This window comes from Erithacus rubecula (genome assembly GCF_903797595.1).
Source record: "Erithacus rubecula genome assembly, chromosome: 4".
NCBI lineage: Eukaryota > Metazoa > Chordata > Aves > Passeriformes > Muscicapidae > Erithacus > Erithacus rubecula.
The window spans coordinates 10,517,896-10,540,510 of NC_136686.1; the positions used below are offsets into that span (position 1 = coordinate 10,517,896).

Consider the following 22,615-nt stretch of genomic DNA (forward strand, 5'->3'; position numbering starts at 1 on the left):
TCAGTCAGACATATGGCCAATGGGAACGTACAGGCCAGACACAAGATGGGACAGAAATGGTACAGATAAAGAAACTCTTCAAACTTGACAGCCTTAAGGCTGTATAAAGAGTATGTGTTGATACAGTGCCACATTGAGATTTTATGGACATGGTTTTCAGACGATTCCATTCTTACAGTAGGCTGCAATCCTGCAGATGTTTAGACATAAAGGACTTTATTCAGTCATGTCAGTGTTTTCATGACTGGGTCTTATTAAATTTCTTCTCCAGAGAGTTCATAAGAAAGCCCTCTCTCTGTCAGACTGGCTATAGGAGAGCAACAGTTGCTGGATATATTTCTGTTGAAACATGACAATGCACAACAAGAAACATCATACTAAACTTCCATCCTGACACGCACAATGCCTGTGCTTCAGGGCCTTGAACAGATATGTTTATGTATTAGTGTGAATGGGGACATTACTGAACATCAGGGATATTGCTCCCAAATGACAAACATTATCTTCTTAAGCAAGAACTGTATTTTAACGTTGTGGGTAAAAGCAGAAAGAGGTGAATAGCAGGAGCATGTTAACTACTGTCTTTGAGACAGCCAAGTGACCCTGTCTGAGAGTCAGAGAACTAACGATAATCCTGGTCTAGAAAAGAGTGTGGAATTTCTTTTGCACTCAATATCTACACACCAAGACAGTCTACATCTAGTTTTGAACCAGAACCATCAGAGCTGTTGTTCCTCACTTGTGCAGTGAACCAAAAGAGGGTGCTAATGATAATCTTAGCTGACACTGGAAATCAGTGTACTTGGTTTAACTTAACCTGGGTATGTACTTTTGAAAGCTAATGTCATGAGCCACCCTTTACCATGGCAGGTTGCAATCCAACACAATTGCTATTTTAACTTATGATTGTTGAAACTGTACTCTTCCAGTCATTACAGTAGTGCAGTATTGACACCAAATGCTGTAGATCAGACACTTGGGGTCTGCTAACATGGAAAAGCCCCAGTTTACTGTACAGCAATGCAAATGTTTCCATTGTGGGAAGAAAGGAGAAATTATCCTCCTGATCCATTAACATCCCCCATCCCAACAATGTGACTGACTGGAACCCCACTGAAGTGGGATCTCCACGAAATAGCACCACTGATTCCATTTCAGGAATTATTAACCTTTTCTGGAATACTTCATATTTGCAAAAGACATCATAGGTGTAATAACTACAGTTATTTCCTTTGCCATAAGCTCTACAGCCTCACTGCAACTTTACGAAAACATTTTTGTGCAAAATGCAAATTTTTGTGACATGATGCCACTTCAACTAACAACAGAAAGTAACTTCTACAATCCAAGTCCTCAAAACACTGGAATTACATGCTGAGTTGGAAGGGACACACAAGGATAATTGAGTCCAATGCCTACAAAGACTAGAAAAATGGGATTTATGTTGAAATAAAACAACCCAGTCAAATCAAATCCATTATTGAAAGAAGCAGGTTACTAAAGTTATTAAGAGTAAGTTAGTCATTAATTGCATTTAAACACTCTTGTACTTACTGTCACTTAAGACAAATGTCCTTACAAATAGATTATTTGCAAATGGCTGGAACCCATGGGCTTAGTCTCAGACTTGTCTGGTGTTTTTGCTGTGCCAGTCCCTATGCCAAATACATGATGGTAGATCCAACCATACAAATGCAGGCTTTTGCCTAATATTGCTCTGACCTGCTGTACCTACAGTCCAGGAGGATTTTCCACATGCAGTGAATGAGTTAATCAACCACAACAGTTCTGCCTATTTATCTCATATACTTAGCACTTGTATTTTTTTCCATAAGTACAGACTACTAATTACTGCTGGAAACAACACAGTATGCCAGACCATTCTCTGGCTTAGAATTCTTAAATTCTTATGACTTTTAATGGAGGAGACTGTTTCTCTCAAAGTTTTGTTTAACATACATGCATATCAAAACTGCCCCATGCTTCTCAGGCTACAATTCACAATCAAATGCTGTAACATGGTATGGGCAGGAAGAACATCATGGCAAACAGAGAAGTGCTGAAACTGAACTAGAGCTCATGGAGTTCCTTCAGAGTTTCTGATTCACTGCAGCTCATTGCCACTGGAAAGGCAGCCTCCTCTTAGCCATCAATACCTGGTGCTAGGATTCATACCTTACCCAAAATTTCCATGGAAAACTTTTAAAAACAAAACCAAAATGCAAACATTATCAACGAGGCTTTGTGAGAACAATTATGAAAACTCTTAATGCAACAGCAGATGTGCCTGCTTGCAGGTATTTCAGGGCACTCATAGTGTAACAGGAGCCACACAACTACAGGGAGGGTGTTCCCTGGAAACCACCTGTGTGCAGGTAAGAGTACCTAAGGCTCCTCAAGACCTGCTTGGGGGAGCAGTATACTTTCCTTAAGAGCTTACTGTTCCTTTACACAAAATATGGCATGGGCTAGAAGCAGTGGCAGGCAGTTCCTAGTATGTTTGTCAGGAAAACCGAGGTGGCCAGAAAATACACAGCTTATTGGATATGCTAAATTTTTGTGCCTCTGCTGAATCAGCAGTGGTGTATGACAATTATTTTGATCCTTTTTTGTCTTTAACAAGGAAGATATATAACTCTTGACATAAACTATATTGTAGAATGTACTGAACAAATATTTCATCAAAGGGGAAAAGTTTATCTTAGAATCATTTTGTTGCTGAATGACTTACTAGAACTTAGAGCCAAAACAGGTAAAAGCCCTAAGAAAGTGCTGGATCTTTCTAATAATTCAACTCTAAGAAGAGTTAAACTCTGCATACAGGAGGGCTGGGGTTTGCTAGGAAGCAGAGTCTTGCAAAACAAATAAAGATTTCCTACACATATGTCAATGCAATTCTCTGCATCAATACCTGAAAAAGGAGCAGGTGTTAAAGAAACGCACACTCAAAGCCATGACTAATGAGGATACTTCTGTATCACAAAGTCTGGATTAGCCAGTGAATCTTTCAGACAATCTAAGCTGAAAAATAGCATTTGGCAAGGTCCACTGACATCTGCCACCAGTTTCTTTAGGCTCCTGCATTCCCTGAAGGTACCGCCTGCGAGCTGCCCTGCAGTAGCACAGCACAGCAACTGCAGACAGCAGGGAATGCAGACAGACATGCAAAGTGTTTAAAATAGGAAACACAGGCTCTGTGCTGGGGGCTAGTACAACAGGTGTATATATATATATTGGGAGCTCATATTAATGAGGTTTCTGTTACACATGTTGAGGTGGCCAGCAGCCTTTTCAGTAGATGGGTATTTTGGTTAAAGTCAGACAGAGTAACCTCGTAGTAACCTCTAGTCTGGCTCACAGCCACAGGGAGGACTCTGAAGGACTGTCCCTTGGTGCTGCATTGATTAGATTTCTTCCCATAATACCCCCAGTGTTTTTGCTCAGTAAACCTTACTAACAACTGAATCAAGAATAAAGACTGAGAGGGGAAATAAAAGCTGATCTCCATGTGAAAATGGGCCATAAAATTAACAAGGTTCTCAGCATCAAGTAATTCTGTCTGCTCTATTGTGGCCAGAAAGTCAGAGCCTGTAAAATACACACACAAGTACCAGAAGAAAAAACCCCCACCCACCCAGATAACCAAACCAAATCAAACCAAACCCAAAACCAAAAAACACACAAAAAATCCCCAAAACTTGAAACACACAAAACTCCCCCCAAATCCCAAAAAAACCCCAAATAAATATTCCCCCCCAATTTACACAGCAAGTCAAATATTTAGAGATACAACATTTAAGATATCTAAAAGCTTAACTTCTCCCCCACCACTTAACTATCCCCTTGTATTTTAAATATTTTCCTTTTATTTCCATATATTATATATGCATAAATTTTGGATATCAGTTCTGCTGGTAAACACATTTCCCCATCTTTTATCGTGCTTTGGAAGTGCTAATATACAAATCTCCTAATTTCTAAATCTTGCAGCATCAACAGTCCATAGAAAGCACCTCTACAAAAGCAAACAAAAAAAAGCTGCACAGTCTTAAATGAAATGTGGATGATAACGTGGAACATGCCAAGTCTACAGGTAATTTTTCCTCTAAGAATATTTGGGAGGGGTATGACAATTCCGGAAAATTTTTTGTAGTCTAGATATTGGACATGAATAGTGCCCTGTTGTGGATCACCAATATTTTTTGCTAGAATGATCCTTAGTTGCTGAAAAGGGAAACAAACCCCAAATCACTGTCATTGGAAAGACAGCTGTAACACTGAACATTCCAAATGAACAGCCCATTCCTTTAAGAAAGGAACACCACTTTCTATCAATAATGAATCATAGGCTCTGAATAACAATTACAACATTCATGTACTTGGTAATTCATGTAAGAAAAACTATGATCTAACATAAACATAACCTAGTACCAAGTATTACAATTGAAAGGATGAACAGGATTGTCATGACTTCAGCTATCCACACTGCATAGTAACCAATGCAGTAAGCAGACTAAGTATTTTGCAACATCTAGAGTAAGATGGGAACATAACACATAGGGTTGTTTTAATAAGGCATGTGGGAATACACAAATAATTCATTCCTATCTTCTGTAATACCACATGCTTTCAGGGAAGGCTGTTCCCTCAAAATGATCAATCTAGATATGAAAATAAGTATGGTGTGTAACATAATTTTTAAAGGTCTATAGTTGTAGCAGGATACCAGACTAAAAATTAAGTAATCTATTCATGTTTTCACAACTGTGACCTAGTAAGTTAGAAGCAAAAGAATCCTTCTTGCCACATGAAAGCAGGTGTCTAATATAAAATGGAAACAATGGTAAGGACCTTAAAATACTGTCATTTCTTTGAGGTTTTCTCCCTGAGATCCATTAAATGAATGACTCTGGTAAAGTAATGTCAAGAAGCAGTAATCAGACACAAACGCAAGTCAGCACTACAAGAAGCCTAACACAGCTGATGCTGAATGTTAGCACACCTTTTTATTCTTGAAACATGAGCACTATGGGTTTTACTATTTTGTTTAAAAAGCTGGTATGACAACTTCTGAACCTTTGCTGTTAACTATGATAAAGGAATGAAAGCTGTCATCCTTCTGGCAATAGCTTGTATTCTTACTGCCTTAGGGGTATCCAAACTGGACAAAATAACTACTTGCAAAAACTTGCAATATATGTTCAGAAGAGAAAGGCCTTAATTCAAAATAATAAAAAAAAAATTTAGAAAAAATAATCTCAAGAACTTTATGAAAGATTACGAGATTTTTCATGGAGATTCTTGATGTCTTTTGGAGCTTGAAACAATTGTGTATATAAATATGGTAAATTTTGCACAAATGGTGCTTCAAATATTGAAATACAACTGAAATTTTTTCAGTGCCATGCCCTTCCTATATCCAACATCTCCTTTCTAGAAAAGAGTCAGTAAAGAATCAGATATTTGATAATTCCCTGCTGTGGCACTCTGTCCTCGACTACTCAAGCAAACAATGCGTGAAACAGCAGGATAAATTCAACATACACTAACCACAAACCCTATAAGAGAATCTTTCATTTGTGCCATTAATTATAGGGAATGAAACCCATATATACTTATAAATATATCTGACATAAAAATGAGCAATACAAAATATCAACATCAGAATGAAACACGGAATGAGAGGAGATCTCAAGGACCAGACAAACACAAAATACAAACCCTCTTTACTGCTACTTAAAAAAAAAAGTCCTTTCAGATACTAAGATACCAAGCCAAATGATTTAAAGAAGTCTTGGCTCAAATATCCTGCTTGCTGGCACAGCTGTCCCTAGGAAGGATGCACTCACATCTGCAAATCACAAATTACAGTATTGCTGCTAGGAATGCATAAGGTTAGGAAGGACTGTAATAAGCTGCCTCGTACTTTCAAGGCAGTTATTTTGAATTATTGGAAAAATGCTTATCAATCCCCTAAGGAAGCCAGATTTCAGACACCACATATAAAAAGCTCTTCTGGAAGAGGAAAGCAAACCTTATTAACTCCTAGTTACACCTTCAGAGAATTGAATAGAAATCCAGATGCCTTAACTCTGTAACCTATGATCTGTGTCCAGATCATCTGTGCTTTTTGGCTCCAATTTTACCTCAACTAAACTTGCTTTCATTGACCTACTTTTTGTCATATAAATACCTATTTGTGGAGGCTACTATTCAAGTGAAACCAAAAATCTCTTTCAAAACTTTCCCTTTTATTTATCTTGGGGCAACAAGAATGGTTAAAATTAATTCATAACTTCTTGGTCCAATGTAGTGCTCCTACCAGTTACATGATTGAAAACACTGTTTCTTGCTGGTCCTATATTAACAAAGTAAATCCTTTGATCAATACAAGACTGAAGGTCACTCTCAGAAAATAAGCAACACACAAAAAAATTCACTCATGAGAAAACCCACGTGGAAGTGAAAACAGAGATGATGTAAAGGTTATGCTCTCACTGTGGCTGGTTATTTGTCGGAATATGGTGCTGATACTTTTATATTCATGTTGTGTTAAAAATCCTGTCAATTAATATGCTGTTAACATGTCTCAGTTATATATTTCACATTTTTATCACCAACCACAGTAACAGGCATATTTGCAGCACACTGGAAGAACTTCAAAGTCAATTACAAGCACTAATGATAAGGAAGCATTAATCCTAATTTTGCAGATGAGGAACAGATGTACAAGTGAGAACCACTGCAGCAGAGGCAGAAACTGAACTTGAATTACCTACAACCTCAATCACCTCTACATGAACAGCTTTCTGAAAAAGCATAGCAGACATGGGACACCTTCCAGAGAAGTAAATAGAAAGGAGCAATTTTCCTTGTAATCCCCTTAAAAGGCAGTACACAACTCTCACTTCAAAAGCCAAAACCAAATCCCCAGAACAAAACAGCGCATGCTGTATTTTCAGGGAGAACTTTAGTCAGGAGGGGCAGTTTCTCTGTTTCGCCTTGTTTAGTTCATGACAGCAATCCCTGAATGCTAATCAGTCTTGTTTGGAGGATTTACTTGTTATGTAATTTCAGATATTTCTTGCAGCATTGAGCTTTTACTGTACTTAGATGCTTAAGAAAGAAAGGAAGAATGACTCTACAGAAGTTTCAGATGCTTTATTTTTACTGGTGTACACATGGTTTTCTGAGGTGTTTGGCACTAAGGGTGCAATGTATTAAAATGATTGATTGATTGCATTTTAAAAATAGAAGTACTGTTCTGACACTGGGATTAACTATTATTATTAAGATATGGCAGAATTTTAAAAAGCTTTGAATTTACACCCTCCTGTGAATGTAAAGTGCCCTTCTCCATCCCCCTTGCCCATGTTACACACACAAACCAGAGGATTTCACAGGGAAACAGAGTAAATTCCACTAATCTTGTTCCTTATATGGGTAGTACTGCATCCCTAAGACCACAGGAACAACACCACAGCATCCCTTCAATTCCTGTCACACATTTTTAGGTTGCTTTCAGCATATTTGTAGTCTCCCCTTTACTTTTGTTTTTCCTGAACCATGTTATGCGTTGCTCTATGGGAGAAGCTTAATTATATCTATTTTGAAGGTTCTTATTTTTAAATATCCTATATTTTCTTGATAAAATCTTGGTTATTGAAGGTTATAGCAAATAATATTTGGAATTAATGGCTGTGCTGGATTTGGCTGGGGTAGAGTTAAATTTCCTCCCAGCAGCTGGTAGTAGCAGTGTTTTGCATTTGTGCTGGAACAGTGCTGATAACACAGGGATGTTTTAGTTACTACTGAGCAGGGCATGCAAAGAGCCAGGGACTTTTCTGCTCCTCTCCCACCCCACCAGTGAGGGCCTGGGGGCATAAGGTGTTGGGAGGGTATACATCCAGGTCAGCTGAGCCCAGCTGACCACAGGGACACTCTGGACCATAAGGTGCCATTCCATTATACAAAGCTGGGAGGAGGAGGAAGGCAGAGACATTTGGAGTGATGGTGTTTGCTTTCCCAAGTCACTGTGGCCTGTGATGGAGCCTGGCTTTCCTGAGATGGCTGAGCACCTGCCTGCCCAAGTGGGGAACGAATCCTTTGTTTTGCTTTGCTTGTGCACACTCCTTTGCTTTATCTTTTAGTCTTATTCTCATCCCATGATTTTTCTCACTTTTACCCTTCTGATTCTCTGCCCAGAGCCATGGCAGGGAGAGAGCAGGGCTGAGCTGCACCTGGCGTCAAAGCACGACCATGCTGTGATGTGGTGGCCCAGGACAATGAAAGCAGGTTCTGACTCAGAGCTGGGTGAGTGACTGCAGCTACAGGGAGACCCTGCCAGCAGCACATTCATGCCAATAGAAAAGTACAGTTGATGGCATCTACCCAAGGCCAGCTCCTCAAATTTGGGAGCTTGCTTTCTTCCAGACACTGTAAAGTCACTTGTTTAAACACAGCCAGTCGGCAACAATTAAATGCCTGAACAAAACATGCAGATTTGGTCCTCCTTTTGAAATCTCCCCCATGCCACGCCATTTATTTTCTACTTCTCACAGTCTTAATTATCTAACAATCAGGCCATAAAACGGCAGTGGGAGTGAGGCAGACATTTTGTAACCGTTTCATTGAACAGGACAGTGGGAATGTGCCAAGGGAAAGGCAGGGACCCAAGGGGACGAAAGGAGCATGCAGTCTATGATGGCCCAGCTTTTAAGCCCTTTATCTTAATTTATAGCAAAGTTAAAGCCAAGCAGTGCTGAGGAGCCACCTGACAGCATTTGGCCACTGAGCAAGCAAAAACAGAGTTCAGGGCAGCCCTTTCCCAGCTGTTTCACTGCAGCAAGGGCAGCTCATCACCCATCTGAGCTGAGACTCTCTTCTGGGAGCCACATGGACTTAGGACCACCCATTGACACTGACTCAGTCACTGTAATCTTAACCACATTCTTCCCTTGAAAGTCCAGACACCAGTGTTTTCTATTACAGCCCCAGGAACTTCAGAGTCTTCTGCACAGCTCTGAAAGCACTTGCAACATAACCAGCAAATGAACACTTAAAGAACAGAGTCTGCACCTCCATCTCTGCAAATGACTTTTGATTCATATTTCACTGTCCTGTGTGTAATAAGCCAGGGACAGCTAAAGCTGAACAAAGTAACACCAGAGCCGATAAAAGCAAAAAGCACCAAGAATTAATAAGTACATTTTTTCTTCAAATGTGTGTCCATCAGTCTCCTTGTAAAAGTATTAGTACCTGATAGATCCTAAGAAACAAATATGCAAATCTTCAGGGAAAACTGCAAAGCACATGCTACTCATTAAAGATTTAGGTACCTGCCAAATTTCTGCTTTAGAGATTTAGATATTTCACATTGTTTCCTGAGAGGAGAAGAAAACACAAACCTAAAAAATAAAACCCAAAACCTACAACTTTCTAACACAGAAAAACTATGGTATAAATAAAAAATGGCTGAGGGGATTTTACTTACTTTTTTTTTAGAGACACAAAATAAGCAAAGCAGACGAGCTACTGGTGTATTTGGAAAGGCTGACAGATGTTAAAAAACCCAACACCCTGGGATTATATAATGCAAAAAACCCCATTATTATTAATTTTCATGCAGCTCTGATTTTGAGGGATTTGTAATGTAGAAATGAAACAAAACAGGCAAGAGAGAGACATTCCTATACAAAGACATGCTGAATATGCAGGATTACACAGGTACACTGAGGCTAGAAGAGTTTAGGCCAAAGAATTTCTGTTCCCTCTACTCCATTCGTGCTGCAGTGTGATGCTGCTACTTGATATCCAAAGGAACACAAAAAAGCAACCAAAAGGGAAGGGCTGGCCCTCAAAAGCCAAGGATAGGAGACCCTTCCCAGAGTGCAGGTGGCAGAGTGAACCAGCTACCTGAATAAGCAGTTGGAAGAAGCATATTTTGAAACTCTGTCTCTTGGAAGAAATGGTAGAAAGACTGACCATGTTAAAAAAAAACCCACTGAGTCCCCAGGGACGGCAAGGTAAAATGTTCTCAGAAAAGGGAAGAATTCAGCCTATAGTTGACATACCACATGTTTCCCAATAACCCATCTCTAAAGCCATGGATTTAAAACCAACCTGGATTACAGTTGTCTTTTGCTTTTGTTACAAACCCCCAAAATTGTAGAAAGAGTTCTGAGTTTTGTTACAAACTTGAAAGCAGGTCAAAGTTTAGGAAGAACTCCCCATAGGTTGTGATCCTTCAGAGTTAAGATAACTCTCATCTGTACTGCGAGAAAAGAGCTCTGAATTAACACAAGGCTTAATATTGCCTGTGTGGGAATCTTGTGGTTTGACAAAATTTCCTTGCAAATCCAGGTAAAGTTCAGTGGTTTCTGATATTTCACAAAAACTGTCTGGATGCCTTTGAACTTGAAACTCAGAGTGGAATCCAGCAGCTGCAAACTTAAACACAGCAAGACAAAGATTAAGAAAAAAATGTTTGCATGAGCTCCTGGGAAGAATATACTACATTTCACCTGCTGACATTGGAAAAGCAGAAGTCTACACACCCTCCAGTTCCACTTCAATTTAAATAAAGATAGTAGGGAGGGGTGGCAAATGTAACATTTGTTACATTTTTGATTTACCTAAGAGAGGTGGCATGAAGGAAACAAAAGAAAAGTAAAGGACTGTAAGCAGAAAAAGAGAAAGGTAAAGTGAGATGATTACAGAGAGATGAGAATAAGGATTAAAAACCAACTGACAAATATTGGGAAAAAGGTTAAGGAATCATACTAAAAACCAGGGAATGGGAATAAAAAAACTATGCATGTCACTTTGACATGCTTTTTTTCTTCAGTGTAGAAAACTTTTTGAGCAGCAAAGAATTTTGATTCCACTGTTAAATTCCTAGAGAAAGAGATAAAAAATCCTAATTTTTGTCAGCACACTTTTGTTCTCTGGGGTTCCACTTCTTTGGTGAATTACTCCTTAGCCACTTTGAAATGCTGGAAATCACATATGCTGATTCTAGAATAATATCCTCTGCCTCACCAAGTCTCCAATTATCCTTTAACTGAACAAAGCTGTAAGAAAAGTGGCCATTTGTATAAAATGATTGAGCACATCACCTCAGGGGCACAGCAGCACTCCCAGTATGCTGCCATTTCTGCCTATTTGACAGAGAGAAGTTTGGGAAAGAAGGAGCAGAAAAATATTTGGTAAGAATCACAAAGTATCACATCTGTTTTTTAATAATATAGTTCTTTGTCTGGTTTTGACTAATATATATCCTAATGGAAGAACTTAACAGTTCCTCAGACAAGAAACTGAGATTGATACAGCTGTGAACATACAATGGCTGCAGTTTTTAAATGCAAACCTGGACCAGAATGCTATAGCAAAAAATCACCTGGATAAAATGAACTACAGCAACAAACCCCAAAATGCTTCCTTGTTAGTTTAACAAATACTGGATTCACCATTATGACTTAATATGTCTCTTTACATACATTCCTACTTTGTCCATCCTTCATGTAAGACCAATTGCCGTGACATTTGAAATAATTGCTTTACTAAAGGAATGTCCCCCTATATGTTAAATACTGCTGGCTCCTCAGACAAAGAAATCCACACCACAATTGCAAAGACACAAAATAATATAACACAGAAGAAGCCAAAGGCAGAAGAAAACAATCCTGCAAACCAAAAGAATTTTGTGGGGAAGGTGGTATTTCTGGCTCACAACGCCAAGCACAAGCTTGCTGCCTTTTATAAGCTTTATTACCAATACCTCCTACACCTCTAACTTCATTCTATGTCCCCATAGCAAATCAAACCAAGCCTGTGTCTTCTGACTGGGCTCCAATAAAAGCACAATGATGCATAATATAAGTATTGCAAGGATACAGCATTTAGTGCTGAGAGCTCTGCACCCACTGAGATACCTGAGAGCAGGTGAAATGTGCTGTGAGAGAGGCTCACAAGGGACCCTTTGCACACCTGAGAAAACAGCCTCTGAGGAGGGATGTCTCTGCAGGAACAGGTGAGTAACAATCCTAAAGTTTTCTCTTAGTTACAGAGACATGGAGATGTATTGGCTGCAGATATAACCAGAGCCCAGTGGGAAATTCTGGGAAGGAAAATGTGAACATCCTCTTTCAGTGCAGTGGAATACTAACTGTTTTCCCTGCACACTGCCATTCTTCAGATGGGACTTCACTACTTGTGCTGGGCTGGAAGGACTTCTGCCTATACCAAAACATCACCCAGACAACTAAGAGTTAACAGAAAATGTACAAAAGAGAACAATCGCACATTGTCACAGGAGACGAAATTAAATATCCCAACAGACATTCCTGTTCATATGACATTCTGGCCAGCAGCCTCCTCAGATACTACAGTGATAACAATGCAACTACTTTCATTACTAATGCAAATTCAACGGGAATTTAATGGGGTAAGTAGTTTAAATTAGCATTTTCTTTTAGGAATTCTGGACTCGCAGTAGTAACATCTGTCTCTCTGAAGTGACAACAGAGAGCTTAAGATTCAGGTCTGGCTGCTCTGCAACATGAGGCATTGCATTACTAACCCAGAGCTAGGTAACCATTCTCCTGCCAGCATTAAGGAGTTTCTAGCTACCTAAGAGTCCTTCAAACAAATGGGCACAGGTAGCACGAGTGGCAGAGCAGGAGGCTGGGCCCCAGACCTGATCCCTTGTGCTGCCACATCCAGGCAGTGCCCTGGGGCCCACTCTGGGTGCATTCTAAGGTGCAATTCTGGCATGGACCTCAACCTAGTTCTTACTGTGTGACAGTGACTGCCCCCAAACCCAGCCCTGGGCTTCCAGGGTATTGACAGTGGCACAACCTGGCTGGATCAGCAGCTGCTGTGCTGCACCAACTCCAGTGTCTTCACAGCTTTACCCATTTCAGCACTGGGAGCACTTCTTCAAAAAAGGCTCCCAGAGGGCTTGCTGACTCCCAGGGAAAGCATGCTCCACAGATGGAGAGCTTTCTGTGAGAGGATGAAGCTAAGGTCCCAGGAACCTTTGCATTGGGTCTCTAGTTAACACTTCATGCTCTCTTTTTTCTCCCCCTCTAAAGTATTTATTTTCTGAAATCCTTTAAGAACTGTGTCGTTAATACTGTATTTCTAATTTTACACAGAAGCTGATTTTTGAAGATACTTTGCAGCATAAATTCCACACAACTTACTCCATATATGTTTTTTACTTTTAAACGAATCCCTCTCAGGCCAAACTATGTATTTTTGAGTAGGAATTACCTACTTTAGAATAGATTACAGTTTGATGCTCAAATTTCCATCTTTTATTCCTTTGCAACTGTGAAAGAGTTAATTTAATATCTTAATGGGAGTTTGCCCTTAATAAGAAAGCATTAAAACAAGCCAACAATAATAAGCTAAATGAAGGCCATTCTTTTGCTTTTTGTCAATATTTTCATAGCGACAAATAGATCAAACAAGACATTTTTTGAGGCTTCCCCCCAGCCCCCCTGTAAATCATAAATGCTTTGGTATATTTAATTTCAAAGTGAGTTTCCTGTGGATCATGCTAACACAACAGATTAATAAAACCTTTCCAAACCATGCTACATCTTAGATGGAAAAGTACAAAAAATGTTACCACCTGCTCCTTGTTCAACAGCTCCTCTTTCCCCTACACCAAAGGACCAAGCTCTCAATGCTAATTAAACATTTCTTAGTCCTATTCTAAGGCTTCAAAACACTGTAATACAGATTTTTTTTTCCTAAATAAATGAAGGCTTTTAGACTGTATTCTGAGGAAAATATTCAAGTGACTATGTATTTGCTACACCACACTGGTATATTTAGAGATAGAATGATCCCCCCTGCAAGATGAAAAGCAAAGGGAATACCTGTGTTTTGTGAGTCTGCACAAGCACTACTTGGTGCCTGTTTGTGAGAGACCCAATGGACTGTTACTCTGGCATCTGGATCAGTTTTAAATTCTCCTAAGCAAGGTCAGGAGACAGTTCTGCCCAGGGAGAGGTGTTTGTAAGACCTGACCAACATTCCCATGCATTGAGCAGATTCTGAAAATACTCCTTTGCAATATTTACTTGTCATAAGGGATTTTATTTGCAGACTTCAATGTCCTTTCTCCTGTCCTTCTGTCCTTACTGGTTACACAATACCAAGGGCTCCTCAGTGAAATGTAGAGCACAGCTGTTCACAGCTGCTTTAGCACATGGACACCAGCCTTGTTACTGGAACAGGTTGGGAATTGGTTCACTGCCCCACTAAATCTGTCTGATGGTAAGTCCTGTTCCTGGAAACTGCTTCCGTAGGAAATGCAAGCTCTGGTCCAGCTGTGGGCAGATGTGAGGGCAGCAGAGGCAGGGGTGGCAGTGAGGGCCCCTATAGATGTGGCTGCACTACAGCCCCAGTGCAGAAGGGTCCTGCATCCCTTCCTTCTGCAACTGGACCAGAGAATGGAGGCCTACAACTAGAAGAAAAAAAGAACAAAACAAGCTCTGTTTGATAAATCACTAACTCTTCCAGCTGGCCTAGCCAGCTGTGATGTCCTGCCCACCAGAACACCAGAGAAGCAGCCTGGGATCACCACTTCCATGGATGTTGGGTGCCACACTTGGCCCTCATCCAAACAGAAAATGTCTCCTCTAAACACTTTTGCAAGAGTGGCAAAGGTGGTGACAAATTACTTACAAATGGCACTGCAGGATTTACCAGTGTCTGTGGAGACAGAGGCCAGTGTGCAGTGTGAACACATGAAGGCTCAGGGAAACAAAAGCCTTGGTGCAGCTCTAAAAGACTGTGAATTTCAGCTTTAGCATGGACATGATTTTGGTTACTCACCACATATTGGAAACAACTGAAGTGGTTTTTTTCTGTGTTTACTTTGGAGCCAGCTAGTTTTAAGGTCACAGTCCCTGCTAAAGGAGGAAACTGTGTCTCTGAGGTATTGGGAATTAAACAGAGGAAAGAAAAAGGCACAGAGAAAGTAGCTGCCTTACAGAGAGAACTCAAATATTTTGTTTCCATCCTTGTTCAGTCTGTAGTGAAAAAAGAACTTTACAGTAAGCACTAACTCATGGGTTTTTTTTTTAAATGAATGTAATTCTGAATTTACAGGAATTCTTTATTAACTCCTGGAATACCTTTCTGATAAATTGCAATACAAAGGGACATTCCCACTTGCAGATTTCCACTTGGCTTTTACAGTGTCAGAGCACATGCTGATCACTCCCCTGTCTGTGGTGACATATGGTGGGACCTATATCCAGTCAAGTGTTTTGTGCAGGAAGTTTTCAGACCTAGAGATACAGATGATGAAGTGGAAGGGGGACAACAAATGTTTTGAGAGCCTTGGAAAAGCCAATCAAGACCAAGATCAGATGCTGCAGAGGGCACATATTGTGCTATGACCACAAACTTTTGTAGCAGGAACCAGAGGAAACCAGTGCCAAAGGGATGGTGCAGGAAAGGATGGGAGTGAGTTGACAGAGAGGCTAAAAAGACAAGGAATCCACCCTAGGGAAGAGCAGGACCTACTGTTATCAGATTGCAGCCTGCCCTCTCCCTGGTCAGGAAGGTCACACAACACTTTACTACAACAGAGCTACACTCTGTATCTGACACCAGGAATTAACTCTGGAGCCTTAGATCTTAAATAATGCAGAGAAGGATCAAAGCCAGCAGCTATATGAAAAGAGGCTTCTTTCATAACTTAATTGCTCATTTGCAAAATACCAATGTTATTTATTTAAGTATCTATGACCTTTTTTGGTGCCCTTCTAATGTAAATGCTCATGTGTGGTTGTCAGAAGAAAATCACGATAACAAAACACCAATAATACCTTAGATCAGGATTTGCCCATTTAACTTTGCTGAGATAGCATCGCTATAGAAAGGGATCTGCACTGTACCTCTTGAGACAGGGGTTACAGCTGTTTCCAATTCCGTCCCAGGCTCTGCACTTGCAGAAGACAAATGCATTTGGAGCCATTTTGCAGATGTTTTTTTCTCATGCAAGTACCATAAGAAATAAAACAAAATTTTGGAAATCCCTCCTTCAGCTGACCTCTGCTGTTCTTGTCATATCCCAGATTGTGGTGGATGCCTGTTTCCTCAGCTGTAGTGCCAATAATTATTATTTTGTGGTGCAGAAGATGTCTCCCACAGCTCTAATTAAACAGTTCAAACACATACATGCAGGGAACAGCAGGTCCATACCAGTCCAGACGACTGTCAACTGGACAGTCTTTGACATATAATGTCAACTAGAATCGGCAAAGTTTCATTGGAACAACATCAGGAAAGCCAGTAAGTGAAAGAAGACCCTTCCATGCCTTGACAGTGGTGCAACACAGGATATCATCTGTTCCTTATGCAGATGTCAGCAGCAAGATACAATGGTTAAAGGACTGTCATTAGTATCTACTTATTACTTGGGCCAAATTGGGATACATAACAGCAGTTCTTGAATAGAATATGATAAACTCTGGGGAGAAAAATGGGGATGGGGAGGTACATACAAGAGTTTTATGAGTGGAAAGGGGCATTCTCTGTCTTACACCCAGGTATCACAGTAAGGATATACCTTCTGTTTCAGTTGTTTCTCAAATCTGGGATATTAATAAAAATGGGACAGGAGCCCCTGACAATATAAGATAATTTTCTCTTCAGAAATTGTCTTTTAGACACATATGCAATTTACCTTTAGGTGATATCTACACATTCATATGGAGCCTCACTTGAGTGGGGTACACACCCATATTTATTTTCCAGTGATACCAAAGACCTGTGCAGCCTTTTTTTTTTTAAATCACCTGCACATGTACTCTGTAACACACGTGTGTTAATGTAAGAACACAAAAATACTCATCAGAGTTGACTGCTACTGGTGGGAAGGGAAATGTGTGACTTCTCAACCCCAAGTAAACACATTAGTAGGCTTTAACAAAGTCAAGCAATATTGTTAGCTGTATTAGCACTACTAAAGAGTCCTCTAGGTATAAAAGAACCATCCATGCAGAATGATACCATCAGTACATCTAAGAACCAATAGTATTACAGCCATAAGGTTACCATCTTAAAAACCAAGCTTTCAAGAGTTCAAGAAAATAATATTTAACTGTAAATAACATTTACATAGTGAATTCAGAAGAGTTATATATATTTTTTGGGATTTGTTTTATTTAAATTCTGCTGCAGTGAATATGTATTTTGGAAAGCAATGCAAAACTCCTCAAGCAGATGATATTCTTCAGTGTTGTTTGAACATGAGAATATTCCTCTTGATGGGTTAAGGTAATGCACACTTACCAATAAAGATGTTATAACTGAAACAGGTGAATTAATAACTCTGAAAGAAGGTGGAAGTTGCACAGATAGGAAGAGCACTGTATCATACTCAACCAAAACCAGTATGCCACAATAAGGCACTGTGGAGTTTTCCACAAGCTTAGACTGTTCTAAGCCTTCCTTGTATGGGGGTTTGGTCTTCTAGGTCTCCGAAGGAAGAAACACCTTCCAAAATGTGAACAGTCTACTGTTCTTTTTAGCAATGTTTCTTGAAAATACACTTCAGGTACAAAGAGCAGAAAAAATCTGTTACCACAAATGAACACTTTCTCAACTTCTTAATGCATGTTATGTGACTTACCAAAATACCTCTGGTTTTGAGTCATACTACATCAAGTCTCCCTTGTTGGCTTTGAGGTCATATCTGGAACAGCCATGGTCAACAGATTCTGATTTGCATGTTATCAGTGACACTGAAATAAAGAACAGAATTTTGTTCAGGATTACATTTATTCTCCATGCCTCAAGGAACACAGTCACTTGTCACACTTCAGTACTGTTGCATTAGAAAATTCCAGTGAGCTGTTAAAGACATCCTGCTCATCAGAAGCCAATACCAAATTATTCCATGCACAATGGACCTAAGTGAAGGCAATTTTAAAATAAGGTTTCATCTATGAAATCTTCTAACTTCTAATCACTTACTGTTCAGCTGATGTCCAAGAGTAAGTTTGGAGCCTGTTTTTCAGTAGTGTGCTGTTCAAAATATCATCATTGCTTAAAAAACTGGAAAATTTTCTATTTATGATTCTCAGGATTTTCACTGTGACTATTAAAAAAACTTATTAAAGAATGCCAGACTTGTATTTACAAACAAACTCATGCACCCTCATACTGACTGCAATATGCTATTAAAAGAAAAAGTCTTCAGCTTATTGTAGCTGAACCTTGTCAGAATGCAATGCAGCAACCCAAAGAACCCATCTCATTTAGCTCCATGGCCTTGATTTTATACATTAATCTGATCACTATTTTTACCAAAATTGAAACTGAGCCCATATGAGCTGATATTGGAATAACAAATCTCTGTCACTGCATGGCAATGTCAGAGATAGAGAACACAGTATTCTGGTGGGCTCTGCAACAGTTGCAACTAACACCTTGGAGCTTTCAACACTGTATTCTCAGATGCCATAAGGTCAAAAAAATTACATGATGCAAGAAAATCCTTTTGCATTGAATGTGAGAGAAGAAGAAAATAGTCTACCTGTTGCATTATGCTTTGTTATCTGGGAACAATCCAAACTGCCCCTCAGGACTGTCAAAGGTTGTACCAGAGTTTTTCAGAGCATTCAAGATTACATCATTTAGCTGTAAAACCCCATTTTGAATGCAATGTTTGCTATATCTGGAATTACTGCAAGCATCCTAGAAACAAAAGAAGACACCATCTGCCTCTGCTAGAAAGTTGCTAAGAAGGTAGTTTTACCTACAAGAAACCATGACCACTCTTATTAAGCAGGACATATTATAATCATGGTCTTTTCTGTCATCCTCAGGTCTTGTACCACAAGCATCCAACCTGAAAATTGTCACCGGCAAAATATCTGTTAATCCAGAAGGAAAGCACACCCTTAATGGAATCTGAACTGTGCTTTACTGCTTCTAAAACTTCCCAATGCACTGATTCCAAGAAGAGATGGGCCTCCATTTTGGTCAGCAAGTAACAGCTTTTACACTTATTGCCAGCCTGCAGCAGCTGCTGCATTATTCACATGTTCTTTTACCTTGCCCACGGTGAAACTCATTATTCTTTAAGGATTAAAGGAGATTTTATAGGGCTTGCTAGTAGCCAGGTAGGGGCCAGTCTCTTCTCTCAAGTAACAAGCAACAGGACAAGAACAGGATCGAGTTGCACCAGCAGAGGTTTAGGTTGGATAACAGGAAAAATTTCCCCATGGACTGTCAAGCATTGGAGCATGCTGCTTGGGGTAGTGATGGAGTTACCATCCCTGGAGGGATTTAGAAGGTGTATAGATGTGAACATGTTTTAGTGGTTGCATTGGCAGTGTTTGGTTAGTAGTTGGACTTGATATGAGAGGTCTTTTCCAACCTAAAGGACTCTGATTCTGTAACAATACGGCAACAAAATGTAATTTTTCTTACCACAGAATCACAGAACCATAGAATCACTAGGTTAGAAGAGACCTTCAAGATCATGGAGTCCAAACCATGCCCTCAACTAAACCACGGCACTGAGAGCCACATCCAGTTTTTTAAATATATCCAGGGATGGTGGTCTGCCCGGGCAGACAATTCCAGTACTTGATCACTCTTTCAGTAAAAAAACTTTTTCCTAATATCCAACCTGTATTTCCCTTGGTGCAGCATGAGACTGTGTCCTCTTGTTCTGTCAATTACTGCATGGAGAAAAGACCAAACCCCACCTGGCTACAGCTACCATTCAGGGAGTTGTAGAAAGTGATAAGGTCACCTCTGAGTCTCCTTTTCTCCACGCTGAACAACCCCAGATCCCTCAGTTGTTCCTCACAGTGTTTGTGTTCCATGCCCCTCACCAACCTCGTTGCCTCCTCTGGATGCACTCAAATGTCTCAACATCCTTCCTAAACTGATGGGCCAGAACTGGACATCTCAACATCCTTCCTAAAATGATGGGCCAGAACTGGACACAGCACTCAAGGTGTGACCTCACCAGTGCTGGGTACAGGGGAAGAATGACCTTCCTGCTCCTGCTGGCCACACTGTTCCAGATACAGGCCAGGATGCCATTGGCCTTCTTGGCCACATAAGCACACTGCTGGCTCGTGTTCAGTCATCTGTCAATCAGAACCCACAGGTCCCTTTCTGCCTGGGCACTGTCCAGCCACACCATCCCCAGCCTATAAAACTACAGGGGTTATTGTGGCCAAAATGCAGGACTCAACACTTGGATTTATTAAACTTCATCTTACTGGACTCCCCCATCCATCCAATCAGTCCAGGTCTCTCTGCAGAGCCCTCCTCCCTTCCAATAGATTGACACAGGCACCCAGCTTAGTGTCATCTTCAAATTTACTAACAAAAACCTCAATATCCTCATCCATGTCATCAATAAAAATATTTAGCAGGACTGCCCAGCACAGAGCCCTGAGGGACACCAGCAGTGACAGGCTGCTAGTTGGATGCAGCTCCATTCACCACTCTCTGGGCCATCCCTCCAGCCAGTTCTTAACCCAGAACAGAGTACTCCTGTCCAAGCCATGGGCGGCCAGCTTTTCCAGGAAATGCTGTGGGAGACAGTGTCAAAGGCCTTGCTGAAGTCCAAATAGACAACATCCACCCTTCCTACATCTACTAGGTGGGTCACCAGGTCAGTCAAACACGACCTACCCCTCCTACACCCACACTGGCTGGGTCTGATACCCTGAACACCCTGTAAATTCTGTGTCATGACTCTCAGTATAAACTGTTCCATGACCTTACCAGGTACTGAGGTCAGGCTAACTGGCCTGTAATTACCAGGATCCTCCTTCCCACTTTTTATGAAGGGGTGTCACATTGGCCAGCTTCAGGTCATCTGGAACCTCACCAGTGACCCAGGACTGTTGGTACATGATGAAGAGTGGCTTCACAAGCTCATTTTCCAGCTCCCTCATCACCCTGGGGTGGATCTCATCTAGTCCCACAGATTTATGAACACCTAAGCTGCTCAGCAGCTCTCTGACTACCTCTTCCTGAATGACAGGGGGACCATTCTGCTCCCTGACACCATCTACCAACCCAGGAGGACAGTTGAGGATAAGCCTGTTTGTCTGCTCCTGTTTGCCGTGCTCCCTAGAGCCCTCTTTTAATCACCCTGCTGCTCACTGAAGGAAAACCCTGCCCTACACCTGTGTGGCTAATGAGAAATCATATTCCTGAATTTCTAATGACATAAAGTGGCATTAATAAAGTAGCCTTAGGGCAAGCTAGGGCAAGTAGTCACCAAAACACCAGAAAAAGTATGTTCTGACACAGCTTAAAATATATTAAAGCCATTTGAAATTCACCTGATTCTATCCTCCAAGTCAAAGGGAGCAAACCAGCAGGAAAGGTTCTCAGGTATCATTCATGGTGCACCTTTCAGTGAGCACCTGTGACACAGACACTGAACAGGCACAATCCTTGTTACTCCTCAAAGCGCTGCACAGAGAATGCACAGATGAATGGAAGAATCACACCCCAGGATGTCTGTGTGCCTAAACAGGCTTGCCACACACACAGGGAGATGAGGAGAATCCTTGCATGGGCTGTGACAGTTGTGACAACACTCACAGTCTGGCTATGAAGAGTAAAACTCTCCACATTGTGCTTTATTGTGATTTAATCTTTAAGGGAGAAGTAGTATTTAATCTTGGTAATGACATTTTCTAGGAACTGCTTCAGAGACATTCCTTCATGTGAGAGACTGAAATGTTAAGGGTTAATGACTCAAACGATGGGCCATTTGCCAAAGCAGAAGGTGCTTTGCTGAGCCCCCCAGCCAGAGGAGAGGAAAGCTTTTGGTGGTGTGGTGGGGAAACCTCTGGTCTGCAGAAGCACTGCCCAAGGGCAGAGGGGGTGAGCACCTTTGTTTAGCAACAAGCTGGTTTTGAGGAGATAAGGGAAGAGGTTGGTAAGAAGCAGATCCTGTGAGGTGGAATAACGCTTTTGATCATGGCAGTGTCCTCCCTTACATGAGTGAGTGGCTCAGGTGTAGAACTCCACCTGACCCCGAGGAAGACATTCACACAGAGCCTCAGAGTTTTCATCCTTCTCATGGAGGGGGGGGCATAACCAGCTCAGCTGCACAGACCTGAGAGGCAGGCTCATATCTTAGAGGGTGTCAAAGAGCCCTGAAATGCCCCCAGACTTATATTTTCTTCACCAGAGAACTGTCTGTGACCCACAGGGCTGTATCAGACAGTGTAACACTTCCCACACTCCCAGGGGAGATACCTGGGCATTCCCACCTGAGCATTGAACCCATTGTACTTTGTGTTTCATGGATCAAGACTGAGACCATCACCTCAACTAACAGACACTAAAATCGCAACAATCAACTCTTGTCACTGGATCTATGGGTGGTGATATCTTTCCTCTCCACTATCTACTCTTCTTTCTTCTTCTTTCTTTCTTTCTTTCCCTGACATGTTTTCTTAAGTGCTATCTTTATACTTTTATATTGCTGTTTTTCTGTAGATACTAACCAAAACAGCTACATACCTTCTTTCCATTGCAACCAAATGGTTCTAAAATAAACTTGCTTTCTGTCTCTCTAGAAACACAATGTCATTTC

The 22,615-nt window shown here is 40.8% G+C and overlaps 1 protein-coding gene across 3 annotated transcripts in view; it reads right to left on the reverse strand.

The window, feature by feature from the left end:
* LOC306801729 (uncharacterized protein) overlaps positions 1-22,615 on the reverse strand; it is a 95,737-nt gene that overhangs the window by 20,708 nt on the left and 52,414 nt on the right. For all 3 annotated transcript variants that reach the window (XR_013774165.1, XR_013774166.1, XR_013774167.1), the window contains one exon: positions 17,660-17,771. The gene's annotated coding sequence lies outside the window, so the exon portion shown is untranslated. The remainder of the gene's footprint in view (positions 1-17,659; positions 17,772-22,615) is intronic.